This window comes from Gadus morhua, chromosome 4, assembly GCF_902167405.1.
Source record: "Gadus morhua chromosome 4, gadMor3.0, whole genome shotgun sequence".
Taxonomy (NCBI): domain Eukaryota; kingdom Metazoa; phylum Chordata; class Actinopteri; order Gadiformes; family Gadidae; genus Gadus; species Gadus morhua.
The window spans coordinates 32,826,724-32,844,425 of NC_044051.1; the positions used below are offsets into that span (position 1 = coordinate 32,826,724).

Sequence of the window (17,702 nt, forward strand, 5' to 3'; positions counted from 1 at the left end):
CAAGTTTTGCGGCGCCGCAAAGGTTTTGACGCGCCGCAAAAGTTTTGCAGCGCGGGAAGTTTCGCGGCACGGCAAGTTTTGCCCGCGGTGCTTCTGAATTCATTCACAACCATGTCAAACATTACAAGCATTGCATTTCTTTACCTGTTGTGGAAGAGGGAGAGACGTCGGAATGCCCGTCGTTTATGGGTTCATGAGACCATTCGGAAACTGGAAGGCTGGTGCTGCCTGGCACCCAACTGGGTTTTGTTTGGGGTTGTTATTCTAGCCCTTTAGCATACTCATAGTTTAGTTTAACTGCAAACACAACTACACTACAAAATGCTGTTTTGTGGGTTTTTTCGAGTTACTAAATAAATGTAACGGTAGTGAACTCTAGGTCACTCCAAGGGAGTAACACTGATTGGCTGTTACGGCATGTCACTCAGTGGCAACGCCTCAGTGGCAACGCTGTTGAACGCTGATTGGCTGTCATCACGCGTTTGCTGCCGAAAAGTTGAAATATTTCAACTCGAGCAGCATTTGACGCGCCGCAAAATACGTGAACGCGCCCGCCGTGATGTGCTGCAAATCTGATTTTGCCGCGCCGCAAATCAAATTTTGCTGCCGGTTTTCTCGGCAGCAAGTGCTGCGGCAGCAAAGCAGCAACGCGTCTCTACATTCACTTTGAATGGGATCGTGCTTCGCGGCAACTTATTGCATCTTTTGGTGTGAACGCAGGGTAACCCTAACCCACAATCAGAATTTAAAAAAAGCATTCTGGCTGTCGTCTGGTAGACAGTAGTTTTCCATTGAGGGGGCGGGGCTTGATAGCAGATAAGGTTTTCACCGTCTCTGTGGTGGAGCCAGAACATTTGATTGACGTAACCTGATAACCCAGAACTGTCAGTATCAGTTAACGTGTGCAGTAGCATGTATTTAATAGAGGGCAATTTGAGTGCAATTTTACATTCATTTTTTAAATGTTTAGAATTTAATTTGTGATTTGGACCAGGATTAATCCACATCACTACTATGTAACCCTATGCACCACATTTTATCCAATCAAACAACAAAAACAAGAAAACACTTTTTGGTTACGATGACATCATATAAGGTATTTTATTTCCCTGTTATACACAGAAAACACAGGACACACACACACACACACACACACACTAACATGAGTCACCACACCAACATGACATGAAACCAACCTCTCTCTCTATGGGGTCAGAACAGTCTTGTTAATAATGAATGCACAGAGAAGGATTCACAAATCTATTTTATGATTTATAGATAAATTACTCTCTTCTCACAAATACATTTCAATGCACACACTGATGGATATCGGTATGTATAAATTTAAAATAAATCCATCAACAAAATAAGTTTCAAAAACACATTTCTGATCCACAGACAAAATGTGCCTTGCTTTAAGTAAAAGTCATAAATCCATAAATATATTAATTAAAAAAATATTAGGTCCACGACTCTCCTGTCGTGGCTGGATTCATAAATGCATATTTTTCAACAAGGAACTCTGTAGCCAATGAGATAACTCCCTAGTTTTCAGCCAATCACATGACCATATCCATTTGTGTGTGCATTGAAATGTATTTTTGAGTAGAGAGTAATTTATATATAAATCACAAAATACATCTGGAACGCCACTGTCGTTGTGCCACGGGAGAGGGCTGCCCCAGCCGCGTCCACCCGGGCACCACAGCGATGCCAGTAGGGCTTGGCCGGACCAGACTGGCCCTGGCAATCCTCCTCTGTGGAAGGATTCCGGCTAGGCTGGGGGGAGAGGGTTACCTCAGCCCGCTCTGCCTAGTCCAGAGCCGCCCCGACGGTCTGGGGCCTGGTGAGGAGGACATGCTGCCGCAGACGCTCCGGCGAAAGTCCCCGCAGAAACGTGTGGAGGGCTAGGCCTTCCAGTACGGCCGCGGGGTAGTCCGGGGATCCACGTCCGGCGCACATTGGGCGTCGGCTGCATAAACCCCCAGGCTCACATGTTGGGTTGGTGTAGGGCGGACATTAAAAGTCATTGACTCAACAGTTTTTTTTCCATTTTTATTGAAATCAGAAATGTGTTTTTACATTTGATTGTCATGATTCCGATATAAACTAATAGCAATGTTTGAATGATTATGATGTACACATTAATCCTCAAAACATGTTAGACTTAACTGCAACCATTAACAATTGTATAGCAGTAAACATTTAAAAAACCTGAGAAAACAGACAATGAAGAATATAATGTTATCTAATAATAACGGGTTGTAATTTATAATATTGAGGGTTCATTTCCTACTGAATTTCTCTGAGAAAAAGTCAGCAGTACAACATTAATCCAGATCTCTCAGATCTCATGGTAGATTAACATCAGTTGTTTTGGTGGTTTGTTCGATCAAACAAAAGTCCTAGTCTGGTTGATTGACAGGTGAGATGATCAGGGGGACGGAGTTTATGCCGTGATAATTAAAGTGACCTGGGTAGAGGAATGGATAGAGAGGCTCAGTAAATGTGCAGCCAGTAACAGAGTAGATGAACCCTGGTTTCCACATCATCGAGGGAGACCAGACCCTCATCATAATCAACAAACATCCCCACCTTCTGGAGCTCAGCTCTCAGAGGGAGACGGACAGCAGGGTAATTATCAAATAACAACTCATCCTTGTTGAAGTAAAGAGTCCAGTAACCCATCTCAGGGGTCCCTATGATCTGACATTTTCTGTCTATGGACTCTCTGGCCACTCCTATACACCATGCAGTCTTGTCTTTAACCTGGACCTCAAAGTAAAATCTCCCTGAGAAGAAGATTTGCCTCGTGAGAAGATATATATGCTGTGTAAATCTCTTAGGGTTGTCTGGGAGATTCTTCACTACACCTCTGTTACGTGCAGATCTGCTCCATGTTTTGCAGTGCTCCTGGAGCTCCTCCTGGAGCCCCTCCTTCTCCTCGTTACCTGGCACCTGCTGTTGCCTTTAAAGCCTGGGAGGCTTCATTCACTCGTCCTCTAGCCAGAGCCAGCAGCATGGTCCTCATTCACCCTTCGGTTCAACCTTTTGTAACAATAAACCCGGTTTTTCGTTTACTTAATCCTTGTTTGTCGACTTCATGTTGCTTCCCTCGAGCCGGGTCGTAACACCTCCATCATGTACCTGTTTCCCATCCTCAGACAGGATGAGCTTGGGATGAGCTGTATCAGGATCCAGAGTCACATCTACTTCATTCGCTGGACCCTCTTCAGTTCAGCATCATTCAGCTTCTTTATCTCCATGTTCAGAGTCTCCTCCAGCTGATCCAGGGATCTCCTCAAGGTCCCTACGTATGACGGAGGACGGACCTCCACCGTCGTCCAGTCCCTGGTGTGTGGAGGATTCTTCAGGGATCTGAAGGCCTGGAGGAAGTGGAGGTGGTCTTTAGTGTGTGAGAGCTGCTTCACCTCTAAGCTCCTATTGGTCAGATCTTCTATTTCCTGCTCCAGCTCTTTGATGAGGTCTTCAGCTTGTATCTCTGTGGTTTTCAATTTCTCTTTAACGGTTTGGTTGAAATCATCTCTGCACTATTTAACGCAACGCATCAAAGCAGTGAGGACCTGCACACCATCGTCTATCTCTTTCTTTGCATCTTTCTTGCTCAATTCTACGGTGTCGTTTATCTCCTTAATCTTTAGTTTTCTCTCCTGGATCATCTGCGGAACTTCAGCCTCTATCTTCCCCAGCTGGGCCATCTTCACTTCATATACCTTCTTTAGAGGTACAACAGGATGGGACCTGCGGTCACCCTCTGTGCAGAACTGACACACACACACCTGTTCAGTCTTGCAGAAGAGCTCCAGTATTTGATTGTGTTTCTGACACATCCTGTCTTCCAGACGGTCCATTGGCTCGACCAGCCGATGTCTCTTCAGGGATGCAACTCTCTGATGTGGCTCAAGGTGGGTTTGGCAGTAAGAGGTGAAACACACAAGGCAGGACTCCACGGCCTTCAGCTGGGTCCCAGTACAAACGTCACAGGGAACTTCTCCTGGTTCAACACATCGCTGCTTTTTGCTTCGTACTGGCTTTGGAAACTGGGCAGCTATCCCTGATAAGAGGATATTGACCTGTAGATCAGGTCTAGGGTGGAAAATCTTGTTGCAAACTGGACATTTGTACAGAACTTGTCCATCCCAGAACTTATTAATACAGGTACTGCAGAAGTTGTGTCCACATGGTGTGGAAACTGGGCTGCTGAACACACCCAGACAGATTGAACATAAAGTTCTCTTCAGACCAGGATGGTTTAACAGAGGCCATCCTAGACACAGAAGACAAGCTTTAAGTATAGCAATTCAATTATATTTCTATTCCATTACAGAATTACTCCCTCAAAGTTGTGCTGTTGTACCCACCTTGTTGTTGTTTCTGTCTTTTACACTATTGGTTCCAAAATGCGTTTGCCAACTGCCTGCACGTCGTTGGCTTGGTTTCTATGAACCTTAAGTTTCGACAATACGTCCTCTCCTCTCTTTCCCCAACACCTGGCTCATCCCCTAATACCTGGCCCCGCCCCCAGGGGTAAACAGTTCACTGACGTTTACATTTTCACAGTGTGACTTACTGTGTAGGCTACTTCCAATGCCCTGATGCTTGTTCAAATATGTTCAAATACGTTCAATATTTCAAAGAGATAACACAGACCGAGTGCCGGTGCAAAATCAGAGACATTGTGGTGATTTAATGGTGCTTTGTCACTGTAACTGTGAATAAGAGTAATACTATAACAATTTACTTGCATTTACTTTTCCAGAGTCTGGTATTTTTCTCTTTGGTTTTCATTAGAACAATCCTCTCCCTGCGTGCCCAGGTTAAATGTGCTCTTATGGTTTGTAATATAATATTGAGTTAACACTGGTAGTTACACAAGGCTCATCTCCCAGACTCTAACCTCATAAAACAGCTGCATCATGGGACTAAGGGTAGGGCAGACGAACCAGACCAATATGTTCTCTATTCAGAGACAACACAGTCAATGCCAGCGAAGACACAGCAAAACAAACATAAAATATTTTTAATGGTTAGCTTTTACGTGCCGGGGACAAACTGCGTGAATCTGAAGAGAGGACAAGAGAAGAGTGTGAATGTGAAGAGAGAGAGAAGAGACGGACAACTGGTATCGTAGTTTAGTTCTAGTTGTTATTTAGGGTTATCAAGGTGTGCACTGATTATCTGAAAATTATTTTACATTAATCCATTAATAGTTTCATGCAATTCAGTCCATGGATTTCCTTCTATTCCTTCAAGTCAACTGGATGGGTGGAGTCTGCTTTCCCTCCTGGCTCCGTAGCCAAGCAGGTGACCAATCACCGAACACTCACCTTATGCTACGGTCCAGCTGAATCAAGCTACAGAGTTATTACAGAACTAGACAATTAAAGACCTTTCTGCCTGTGTTGGCTGGACAGCCTTATGAAACTCATGACAACAGTAGTTAATAATAACCACTCCCTGGGCATGTTTATGAAAATAAGAACTTCCGGTTGGGGGGAGGAGGGATGGTGGGGGTGTTTATGACGGCACATCCGGTTGGTGTTGTCATGTATAATGTCTGCGTTGTGCCTTATGGGTCATCTAGAGTGCGAGCCTGCTAGGGGTCATGTGAAGCGTTGTATGGCCATGTCTCTTCCTCTCTTTGAGTGTGTTGTAATCAGAGTCCAGGCAACGTTTTGGGGGTATGGTGTTGTTCTTCCCCCCTCTGGCTAGCGTCGCCAATAGCCTTAGGGTTACATGTTTACCATCTGGTAGACAACCACATCCTCCATGAGCCAGCCAAATTGAATTTGTGTGTGTGTGTGTGTGTGTGTGTGTGTGTGTGTGTGTGTGTGTGTGTGTGTGTGTGTGTGGGTGTGTGTGTGTGTGTGTGTGTGAGTGTGTGTGTGTGTGTTTTGATGTAAAATGCGTTAAATATTATTATATGTAACCTCTTAATACATACATATATATATATATATATATATATATATATATATATATATATACGTGTATAGAGGTCATCGTATTATAGGGGGTATTCATAATGTGATATATCAGGGTTAAAAAGAGGTGTTCACCATATGCGGGTTCCGTTTGTGGGTCACTTAGACAACATATTATGAGTTATCATGATACTATTAAATGATGTTTTAATAATTTCGTTTATTATAAGATATATGTATTAACCATACTTATCAATAGTAGATAGTCTAGTGTGTGAATGAGTAGGCGTAGGCCATTGGTGTCTAGGAACTGTGTATTATCAGTGTGTCTACTGGACAGGATGTCGTGACACACAGTGACGGTATGTATATGACTCCTAATGATGTGTGGACTTGGTCTGCGACCCTCTGGTTAGCGTCGCCAATAGCCTTAGGGTTGCATGTTTACCATCTGGTAAACAACCACATCCGCCATAAGCATACATAAGTGAATTTGGGTGTGACTTATTGCTATTCTGTGTGGTTTAATATAGGGCCTACGTTCTCCTCTACTTATGGGTCATCTAGAGTGCGAGCCTGCTAGGGGTCATGTGAAGCGTTGTATGGCCATGTCGCTTCCTCTCTTTGCGTGTGTTGTAATCAGATTCCAGGCATTGTGTTGGGTGTATGGCGTTGTTCTTCGGCCCTAGGGCTAGTGTCGCCAATAGCCTTAGGGCTACATGTTTACCATCTGGTAGACACCCACATCCTCCATAAGCCAGCCTAAGTGAATTTGTGTGTGTGTGTGTGTGTGTGTGTGGGTGTGGGTGTGGGTGTGTGTGTGTGTGTGTGTGTGTGTGTGTGTGTGTGTGTGTGTGTGTGTGTGTGTGTGTGTGTGTGTGTGTGAGTGTGTGTGTGTTTTGATGTAAAATGTGTATAGAGGTCATCGTATTATAGGGGGTATTCATAATGTGATATATCAGGGTTAAAAAGAGGTGTTCACCATATGCGGGTTCCGTTTGTGGGTCACTTAGACAACATATTAGGAGTTATCATGATACTATTAAATGATGTTCTATTAATTTCGTTTATTATAAGATATATGTATTAACCGTACTTATCAATAGTATATAGTCTATTGTGTGAATGAGTAGGCGTAGGCCATTGGTATCTAGGCATGCGCACTAACGGTGTGTCTATTGGTCAGGAGGTCATGACACCGGGGGTAGGAGGGTCGGGTATACTGGTGATTATCTATCGGGGGTATATATCGACCCAGTGCAGAATGAACATAGCCCTGATCCTCCAAACGTCTGAGAGCTAGGCTAAGCTAGTAGACTCGTCATAGCGGCTGCAGAAAAAAGAGAAGAAAAAAAAACAGCTACTCCAACCTGCGCAACTATGCCTACTGACTGTAAGTATTCATATGAGTGTAATATATTATTATTATTATTATATCATGACTATGACCATGTGTATACGCGGCCCATATCTGATTGATACATAGTTTTTCCGCAGTGATTTCTGACGTCGGCTCTGAGAGCGTGAAAAGGCATCAGGGTCCACGCGCACGTAAGATGATTTTATAGCAGCGTATAATATATAGATCCCTCTCACTCTATCATTATTATTATTATCGGCTATAATATATGCATAGAATAACCGCTAAATCGTATGTTTCTGTGGTGTAGCAGGTGCATATGATATTCGGTTGAATAATCAAAGAACAATACTCGGAGATCGGACCAATGCGGAGGCCTGTGGTAGTTATGGTGAGTTATTAGTACACACGCTATTTTCATACATGTATTACATCTATTTTATTGTGCATTTAATAATGAATAATAAAAAAGACCAGCCATCCCTAACCCCTGTATACTTTTGTATTTTCTGTTTTTTTTATTGGTTTACGTATAGTGCCTATCGTGAATAGTGTGAAACAGTGGACCCCTGGATCAAACCGTCTAACCAAGAAAAACCTTAAAAGACCGAACCGTGCTCTGCCTCTACCCTGCTCGCCGCTAACAGTGGTGCAACAGCAGATCCCGTATAAAAAGGGGCGCAAGGACACCGCTGATAGTGTTTTAGCTCCAGAGAATTATAACTTGGTTCTCCAGGCAGTTATAAACCCACAAATCGCGCAGCCAGGGACCGTATGGTCTGAGTCCAAACAACAAGTGGTCGGGGCGGTGGATGTGCATGTGTCTGCGCCGCCTGCAGAGACCATTACTGCACAGCCGGATGGATGCATTCAGCATGGTAGGAAATTAAAGAAAAATGTATATGCTATAGAGGCGGGATGAACATGCGGGGTGTGATAATGATTATGTATATTTCTTTTTTTCTATTACAAACAGTCCTTGGTGACCCTCAGTATGCACTACTACCAGAACTGACCGATGAGGATATCGAGGCTCTCGCCGACATTCCGTTGTGGCCCTCAGCGCTGTTGGAACAGCTCGACTTCACTCCAGCTCAGTGGATAGACCCTCCAGCTACTTCCGTAGGGGGTACCGCCAGGGCAGAACCTGTAAACCATCAGCCTGCAGCCCCCGCCTCTGGATCACGACCCATCATCCAGGCCTCTATCCACGATCCGCCAGGCACTGTGAGTCCCTACGCCTACGGGGCAGTGGCTACGCTCCTACCTGTCGGTGCAGCGGTTGCTGGTGAATACATTGCGGGTGGGCCATGTACCAAATGTTGTAAGGATTGTGCTGATAAATTAACCGTGGTAACTACAGCGGCTGATGTAAATGCCTTAACCATTGGTCGTCAGTGTAAACTGGGTGCATTGTCTGTGAAACGTAATGACATCAGATTTCAGGCTATCGAAGAGCAAACGAAGCAGTCACTCAAGACACTCGGGGCCATCAAGGCCGAGATAGCGCGTGATCGTCGTGCTATTGCATCCCAGAAAGCCGCGCTAGTGCGTTATGGTCTGGCTATAGAATCAATACAGCAGAAGAATTTGGGCAGTCGAGGCAGCAGTGCGTGTTAACACTCTGGCTTTGGATAGGGGGCCTAAGATATCTAATATAGCTCGGAAAATATGGCTAATTGAAGATACGGCGCAGGATAACATCAGGGCCTACAAGGCCCTGTCTGCCCGGATGACTGTTATGAATAATGCACTGGATAAGCTTACGATGAATCGTTAGCATTTGATTTGTGGTTTTGGGGTGTTATTTTTATTTTTTGTTTGTTTGCTTTTTTCGTTTATTCTGTGGAGAGGGTAATTTTTTTTGTTTTAAACTGAACGCAATAAAACTTTTTTCTTTTAATATCTGACTAACTTTTTTTTTATTTTTTATCTATCGGCATGAAAAATATAGCTGAACACAATGCATAAAGCTATTAGCCCCAGAAAAAGGAAATTCAAATCTGTAGACGTAAATCCCAAGAGACGGTGTAGATCTGATAGCGGGGGTAGCATTATGGATGTAGAACGTGAAGAGATGGCAATGAGGTATGATGCAACCGGCGATACGTCTCATTTGATGGCTGTAGGACGCGTGGGGGGTGGGGGCATGAGTGCTGAAGGGGGTTTAGACATGCGGGAAATACGCGCCGACATAGCTAGAACTAGACGTGTGTTAATTGCTGCTGATGCATGGGGGGGTAGAATGACGGATGCACTAGACAGGGCTGCTATGATAAATGTTTCGAACGATCCATGTGTAGATGGCGGGGAGGTGTGTGTGGGGTTAGATGTCCCCGGGGATTTAGACCCACGGGATGTGTTGTATGCGGCGGCATACACCAGAGATGTACTTAACACTGTCGATGGGTGGCTGGCTAATGCACAAGAGAGGCTAGACATAGCCGCTCAGATAGACATAACATCGTCGATAGATGTATCGCATGTGTCGCAACGTGACAAAGGGGATGGTGAGGGTTTTCAGGAACCCCTGGCTGCTGCAGGGGGTAGGACTGGTGACTCTATAGAGTCGAATATACAGGACGGTGGCGGTGGTGGTGGTGGTGGTGGCGGTGTTGTTGATGTTGATGGTGACGATGGCGATGCTGATGTTGTTGGATGTGGTGATGATGATGGTGGTGATGATGGTACACCTGCGCCTATGGCGGCCGGTGATGATGATGACGAGTTGCATACTAGATTATTTCCCCGCTTTAACGGTTTTGAGGTTAGACAGACCTTTGATCTGAGAAGTATATCCCTTGTAAACGTGCAAGAGGTCCCTGATTTGATCAGGGAGAGGCTGTCGGGGGTCATAACAAACTGCTCACAGAGTACAGCCGACGGTAGTGTCTTAAACGTTGTTTTGAGAGGGCCTTCATTGGCAGCTGATGTGCAGGCTGTGCTTGTGGCAGGTGATGATTACAATGCGGATTTGTTTATGGATCATATCAGCCAAGTCATACAGAGTAACGACACAGGTCTGACGGATGATGTGTTAGAGCTGGTGGTCACAGGGGTCCATAACAAACGGGGTGGTGGGCGTCTGAAGTTAAAAACAATTCCCTATGATGAGATCATAAACAAGAAGAAATTAAATCTCTACACACCTAGTAACACGCATAACAATTTGTGTTTCTCACTATGCATGATACATTTTCTGCAGGAGGGGGTAACCGGAGGCAGTACAGTGCCCGACGAGACTAATTTGGAGGCGGCTCGCAAATTACATAGCGAGCTGGGGTACGGTCCAGATCACTCTGTGGGTTTCTCGGATGTTTTCAAATTTGAGAGACATCTAGATGTTAAAATCTTGATATTTCATCATAATGATGCATTCAAGAAGCTGGAGATGTTCCAGACGCATACGGGCCAACATCCTAAAACAATATGGTTGTACCTACATGATAACCATTATCATCGTATAGTGAACCGCACGGCTTTCTTTGGTACGCGACATGTGTGTGAATATTGTTACAAGGCCCACGAGGGAATTCTATTCCACAAATGCCCGGTCCATTGCAATGTGTGTCTGACAGTGTGCGATAGCCTGGCAGGTCGTACTATAAAGTGCACGGACTGTAGTCGTATATGCCGCTCGCAGGTCTGCTACGCCATACATAAGCAACGTTCTGCCGTACATAAAATGATACCATGTGAAAAGATCAAATACTGTAATCAGTGTTGTAGACAGTATATCATACCGCAGAAGAAAAAGAAGAAAAAGAAGAAAAAGAAGAGGGGGGAGGAGGAGGAGGAGGAGGAGGCCTATAAGGGGCATGTATGCAGCGTGTCAAAGTGTCATCACTGTGGTGAACCGATACCCAGCGACACTGTACAACATGAATGTTTTATTCAGCCGTACGACCGCCTTAAGAAACGCAAGCGCAAGGGTCGACGCAAAGGTCGGGGAAACCGTTATACGACGGCTGCACCTGTAGGGTATTATACCCTTTATAGTCATGAAGGGTAGCAGAGTCGTTATGATGCGCGATGATGCCTACAGCCAGAGATGGGTCGACTCATTTAGCTTTTTGCCCATGCGGTTGGCTAAAGCACCGGAGGCGTTGGATTTTGAAGATATGGCGAAAGGTCATTTTCCTCATAAATTTGACACACGGGCCAACGAGTCTTATGTCGGTGCATACCCTGCGATCTCATATTATGGTTATGATTCCATGACTAGCGATCAAAAGACAGATTTCGCTATATGGTACAGATCTGTAAGGCACAAAAAATTTGACATTCAGAAACAGCTGCGCCGCTACTGTGTCAACGATGTGAGGATCCTGCACACGGCGTGTGGGATCTACAGGGAAAATTTCATAGATTGTGCAACTATAGACCCCTTTGCATATGCCACTCTGGCTTCGGCGTGCATGGCCACCTTCAAAAAGTCGTTCTTGAAAAAAAAACGTCTTGGCATTGACCTACGAGGGGGTCTACAGGAAAAAGCAAAAGTCGTTCTCATGTGCATCCATCCAGTGGCTTGAATATCTATCCCACTCCAATAACCTGGAGATTCAGCACGCTCTCAAGCACGGGGAGGCTGAATACGGTCCATTCTTCCTAGATGGATATGCCCCGGCTATAAACACAGCCTATGAATTTGCAGGATGCTTTTATCATGGGTGTGTACGTTGCTACAACGCTGGTCACAAGAATCCTGTCGTCAAAAAGACCTATGGTGAATTATGGTTGCAGTTTCACCTCAAAGTCACGGCCCTCAAAAGAGATCATGGTTTAAGAGTTGTGGTCATGTGGGAGTGTGAGTGGCACAGACTGAAAAAGACAGATGCTGCAGTGCAGGCATTCTTGGCTACTCTGAAGATACAACCCAGGATTGATCCTCGCGACTCTCTCTATGGGGGTCGCACCAATGCCATCAAAATGTACCACAAGGCCGAGCCCGGTGAGAAAATACGCTACTATGACTTTACCTCTCTCTACCCCACAGTACAGGCCCGCTGTCCATATCCTATAGGACACCCCAAGATCATTTTCAGGAATTTTGGTCCTTTGGCTGGGTATTTCGGCATCGTCAAATGCACTGTGTTGCCCCCCAGAGGTCTTTACCATCCTGTGCTCCCTTACAGGTGTCATGGGAAGCTGATGTTTCCCCTCTGTGGTACATGCGCCACTGAGCTCAATCAGACAGACGCATGTCATCACGGCGACGATGAAAGGGCTCTGACAGGTACATGGGTGACTTTAGAGGTACAAAAGGCCGTAGAAAAGGGGTACGTGATAATACAGATGCATGAAGTATGGCACTACCCCAAGCGGTCAAAGTCTCTGTTTAAAGGGTATGTCAAAACGTTTCTCAAGCGTAAACAGGAGGCTTCAGGATACCCCAGCACAGTGGATACTGTGGAGAAACAGCAGGCGTATGTGCAAAACTATCTGGTTAAGGAAGGCATACAGCTGGATCACGACAACATGATCGTTAACAAAGCCATGCGTAATTGCAACAAGTTGATTCTCAACAGCCTGTGGGGTTGCTTTTCGCTACGCCCAGACCTACCCACTTGTGAGCTCATTGCTGAACCTGAAAGGTTCACCAAGCTCATGTTCAGCGACAGCTATCACATTAGCCACTTTTGTTTTGTTTCTGATGAGGCGGCCCTTGTACAATGGAAACACAAAGATGCCCGTCTCGAAAGGGCTCGGGATGTTAACGTGATTGTGGGGGCTGTGACTACGGCCCATGCCAGGCTCATGCTCTATGACCTTCTAGACAAATTACAGGAGCGTATCCTCTATTGTGACACAGACAGCATCATTTTTGTTTCTAAGGAGGGTGATTGGGTACCCCCTTTAGGTCCTTATCTGGGCGACTTGACCGACGAGATAAATGATGGCGATCGGTATGGTACCGAGCAGGAGGATTACATTAGCGAATATGTCTCAACAGGTCCTAAAAGCTATGCCTACCACACACGTCAGCACAAGTCTGTAGTCAAATGCAAAGGGGTGACTTTAAATGCAGCAAATGCTAAAGTGGTCACCCAGCAGACACTGAAATGTCTAATAGATGATTTTGTCAACAATCGGCCGCAAACCCGCGACATCACCACCACGGTAGATACCATTCAAAGGAATAAGAATAAGCTTCTGCTTAAAAACGCTACTGTGGTTAAACGACTTAGGGTGGTTTACAACAAACGCAGGGTTTTTCCCGACTACACTACGCTTCCTTACGGCTATTAACCATTTTGTTAATAGTGTTTATAGTGTTTTTATAACTTTTTATATTATTCATTTTGTATTTTGAGGTGGTATGCATATTGTGTTAAGAAAATCAATTCATACTATACTATAATCATGTTATTAGCTATTTTGTTTTGATTTATTGTTTTCAAATTGATCCATGTGTTCTTCTCCTTTTAATCTTTTTATTTGAATCATTCTGTATTTTAGGGGGTATATATACAGGATTCACATGTTAAATGTATATGTGTCATAATGTATCTGTATATACTTTTATATGCGTCATGCATTAATGATGAATGACTGTGTTAATAATCATGCATGTGTTAATAAAGAATGTTAACCGTCACATGTTTCACGGTTCTATGGTCACAAGGCAGCCGTCCGTCAGAGGGGATGCACACAGACCACAGAGATGGCTGTTGTTATCCTGCGCCGTATCTTCAATTAGCCATATTTTCCGAGCTATATTAGATATCTTAGGCCCCCTATCCAAAGCCAGAGTGTTAACACGCACTGCTGCCTCGACTGCCCAAATTCTTCTGCTGTATTGATTCTATAGCCAGACCATAACGCACTAGCGCGGCTTTCTGGGATGCAATAGCACGACGATCACGCGCTATCTCGGCCTTGATGGCCCCGAGTGTCTTGAGTGACTGCTTCGTTTGCTCTTCGATGGCCTGAAATCTGATGTCATTACGTTTCACAGACAATGCACCCAGTTTACACTGACGACCAATGGTTAAGGCATTTACATCAGCCGCTGTAGTTACCACGGTTAATTTATCAGCACAATCCTTACAACATTTGGTACATGGCCCACCCGCAATGTATTCACCAGCAACCGCTGCACCGACAGGTAGGAGCGTAGCCACTGCCCCGTAGGCGTAGGGACTCACAGTGCCTGGCGGATCGTGGATAGAGGCCTGGATGATGGGTCGTGATCCAGAGGCGGGGGCTGCAGGCTGATGGTTTACAGGTTCTGCCCTGGCGGTACCCCCTACGGAAGTAGCTGGAGGGTCTATCCACTGAGCTGGAGTGAAGTCGAGCTGTTCCAACAGCGCTGAGGGCCACAACGGAATGTCGGCGAGAGCCTCGATATCCTCATCGGTCAGTTCTGGTAGTAGTGCATACTGAGGGTCACCAAGGACTGTTTGTAATAGAAAAAAAGAAATATACATAATCATTATCACACCCCGCATGTTCATCCCGCCTCTATAGCATATACATTTTTCTTTAATTTCCTACCATGCTGAATGCATCCATCCGGCTGTGCAGTAACGGTCTCTGCAGGCGGCTCAGACACATGCACATCCACCGCCCCGACCACTTGTTGTTTGGACTCAGACCATACGGTCCCTGGCTGCGCGATTTGTGGGTTTATAACTGCCTGGAGAACCAAGTTATAATTCTCTGGAGCTAAAACACTATCAGCGGTGTCCTTGCGCCCCTTTTTATACGGGATCTGCTGTTGCACCACTGTTAGCGGCGAGCAGGGTAGAGGCAGAGCACGGTTCGGTCTTTTAAGGTTTTTCTTGGTTAGACGGTTTGATCCAGGGGTCCACTGTTTCACACTATTCACGATAGGCACTATACGTAAACCAATAAAAAAAACAGAAAATACAAAAGTATACAGGGTTTAGGGATGGCTGGTCTTTTTTATTATTCATTATTAAATGCACAATAAAATAGATGTAATACATGTATGAAAATAGCGTGTGTACTAATAACTCACCATAACTACCACAGGCCTCCGCATTGGTCCGATCTCCGAGTATTGTTCTTTGATTATTCAACCGAATATCATATGCACCTGCTACACCACAGAAACATACGATTTAGCGGTTATTCTATGCATATATTATAGCCGATAATAATAATAATGATAGAGTGAGAGGGATCTATATATTATACGCTGCTATAAAATCATCTTACGTGCGCGTGGACCCTGATGCCTTTTCACGCTCTCAGAGCCGACGTCAGAAATCACTGCGGAAAAACTATGTATCAATCAGATATGGGCCGCGTATACACATGGTCATAGTCATGATATAATAATAATAATAATATATTACACTCATATGAATACTTACAGTCAGTAGGCATAGTTGCGCAGGTTGGAGTAGCTGTTTTTTTTTCTTCTCTTTTTTCTGCAGCCGCTATGACGAGTCTACTAGCTTAGCCTAGCTCTCAGACGTTTGGAGGATCAGGGCTATGTTCATTCTGCACTGGGTCGATATATACCCCCGATAGATAATCACCAGTATACCCGACCCTCCTACCCCCGGTGTCATGACCTCCTGACCAATAGACACACCGTTAGTGCGCATGCCTAGATACCAATGGCCTACGCCTACTCATTCACACAATAGACTATATACTATTGATAAGTACGGTTAATACATATATCTTATAATAAACGAAATTAATAGAACATCATTTAATAGTATCATGATAACTCCTAATATGTTGTCTAACTGACCCACAAACGGAACCCGCATATGGTGAACACCTCTTTTTAACCCTGATATATCACATTATGAATACCCCCTATAATACGATGACCTCTATACACATATATATATATATATATATATATATATATATATATATATATATATATATATATATATATATATATATATATATATGTATGTATTAAGAGGTTACATATAATAATATTCAACGCATTATTACATCAAACACACACACACACCCCCACACACACACACACACACACACACACACACACACACACACACACACACACACACACACACACACACACCCACACCCACACACACACACACACACAAATTCACTTAGGCTGGCTTATGGAGGATGTGGGTGTCTACCAGATGGTAAACATGTAGCCCTAAGGCTATTGGCGACACTAGCCCTAGGGCCGAAGAACAACGCCATACACCCAACACAATGCCTGGAATCTGATTACAACACACGCAAAGAGAGGAAGCGACATGGCCATACAACGCTTCACATGACCCCTAGCAGGCTCGCACTCTAGATGACCCATAAGTAGAGGAGAACGTAGGCCCTATATTAAACCACACAGAATAGCAATAAGTCACACCCAAATTCACTTATGTATGCTTATGGCGGATGTGGTTGTTTACCAGATGGTAAACATGCAACCCTAAGGCTATTGGCGACGCTAACCAGAGGGTCGCAGACCAAGTCCACACATCATTAGGAGTCATATACATACCGTCACTGTGTGTCACGACATCCTGTCCAGTAGACACACTGATAATACACAGTTCCTAGACACCAATGGCCTACGCCTACTCATTCACACAATAGACTATCTACTATTGATAAGTATGGTTAATACATATATGTTATAATAAACGAAATTATTAAAACATCATTTAATAGTATCATGATAACTCATAATATGTTGTCTAAGTGACCCACAAACGGAACCCGCATATGGTGAACACCTCTTTTTAACCCTGATATATCACATTATGAATACCCCCTATAATACGATGACCTCTATACACGTATATATATATATATATATATATATATATATATGTATGTATTAAGAGGTTACATATAATAATATTTAACGCATTTTACATCAAAACACACACACACACACTCACACACACACACACACACACACCCACACACACACACACACACACACACACACACACACACACACACACACACACACAAATTCAATTTGGCTGGCTCATGGAGGATGTGGTTGTCTACCAGATGGTAAACATGTAACCCTAAGGCTATTGGCGACGCTAGCCAGAGGGGGGAAGAACAACACCCCCAAAACGTTGCCTGGACTCTGATTACAACACACTCAAAGAGAGGAAGAGACATGGCCATACAACGCTTCACATGACCCCTAGCAGGCTCGCACTCTAGATGACCCATAAGGCACAACGCAGACATTATACATGACAACACCAACCGGATGTGCCGTCATAAACACCCCCACCATCCCTCCTCCCCCCAACCGGAAGTTCCTATTTTCATAAACATGCCCAGGGAGTGGTTATTATTAACTACTGACAACAATAACTGAAGCCTCCCTTTGTTACTCTATCACCGATGGTTTGGTTCAACATGATGAGAAATGCTCCAGTGTCTAAAGAAACACATCC

General features: G+C 44.4%; 2 long non-coding RNA genes across 2 annotated transcripts; one reads left to right on the plus strand and one right to left on the minus strand.

Annotated features, from left to right (window-relative positions):
* The first annotated feature begins 6,871 nt into the window (after positions 1-6,871).
* On the plus strand, positions 6,872-8,137 carry LOC115542436 (uncharacterized). Its single transcript, XR_003976547.1, has 3 exons — positions 6,872-7,496; positions 7,616-7,696; positions 7,842-8,137. It is a non-coding gene; the product is annotated as an uncharacterized LOC115542436 (long non-coding RNA).
* A 6,728-nt stretch (positions 8,138-14,865) lies between these two features.
* Positions 14,866-15,994, minus strand: LOC115542437 (uncharacterized). Its single transcript, XR_003976548.1, has 3 exons — positions 15,490-15,994; positions 15,290-15,370; positions 14,866-15,144 (listed from the first exon to the last, which is right to left on the minus strand). It is a non-coding gene; the product is annotated as an uncharacterized LOC115542437 (long non-coding RNA).
* Positions 15,995-17,702: the final 1,708 nt, after the last annotated feature.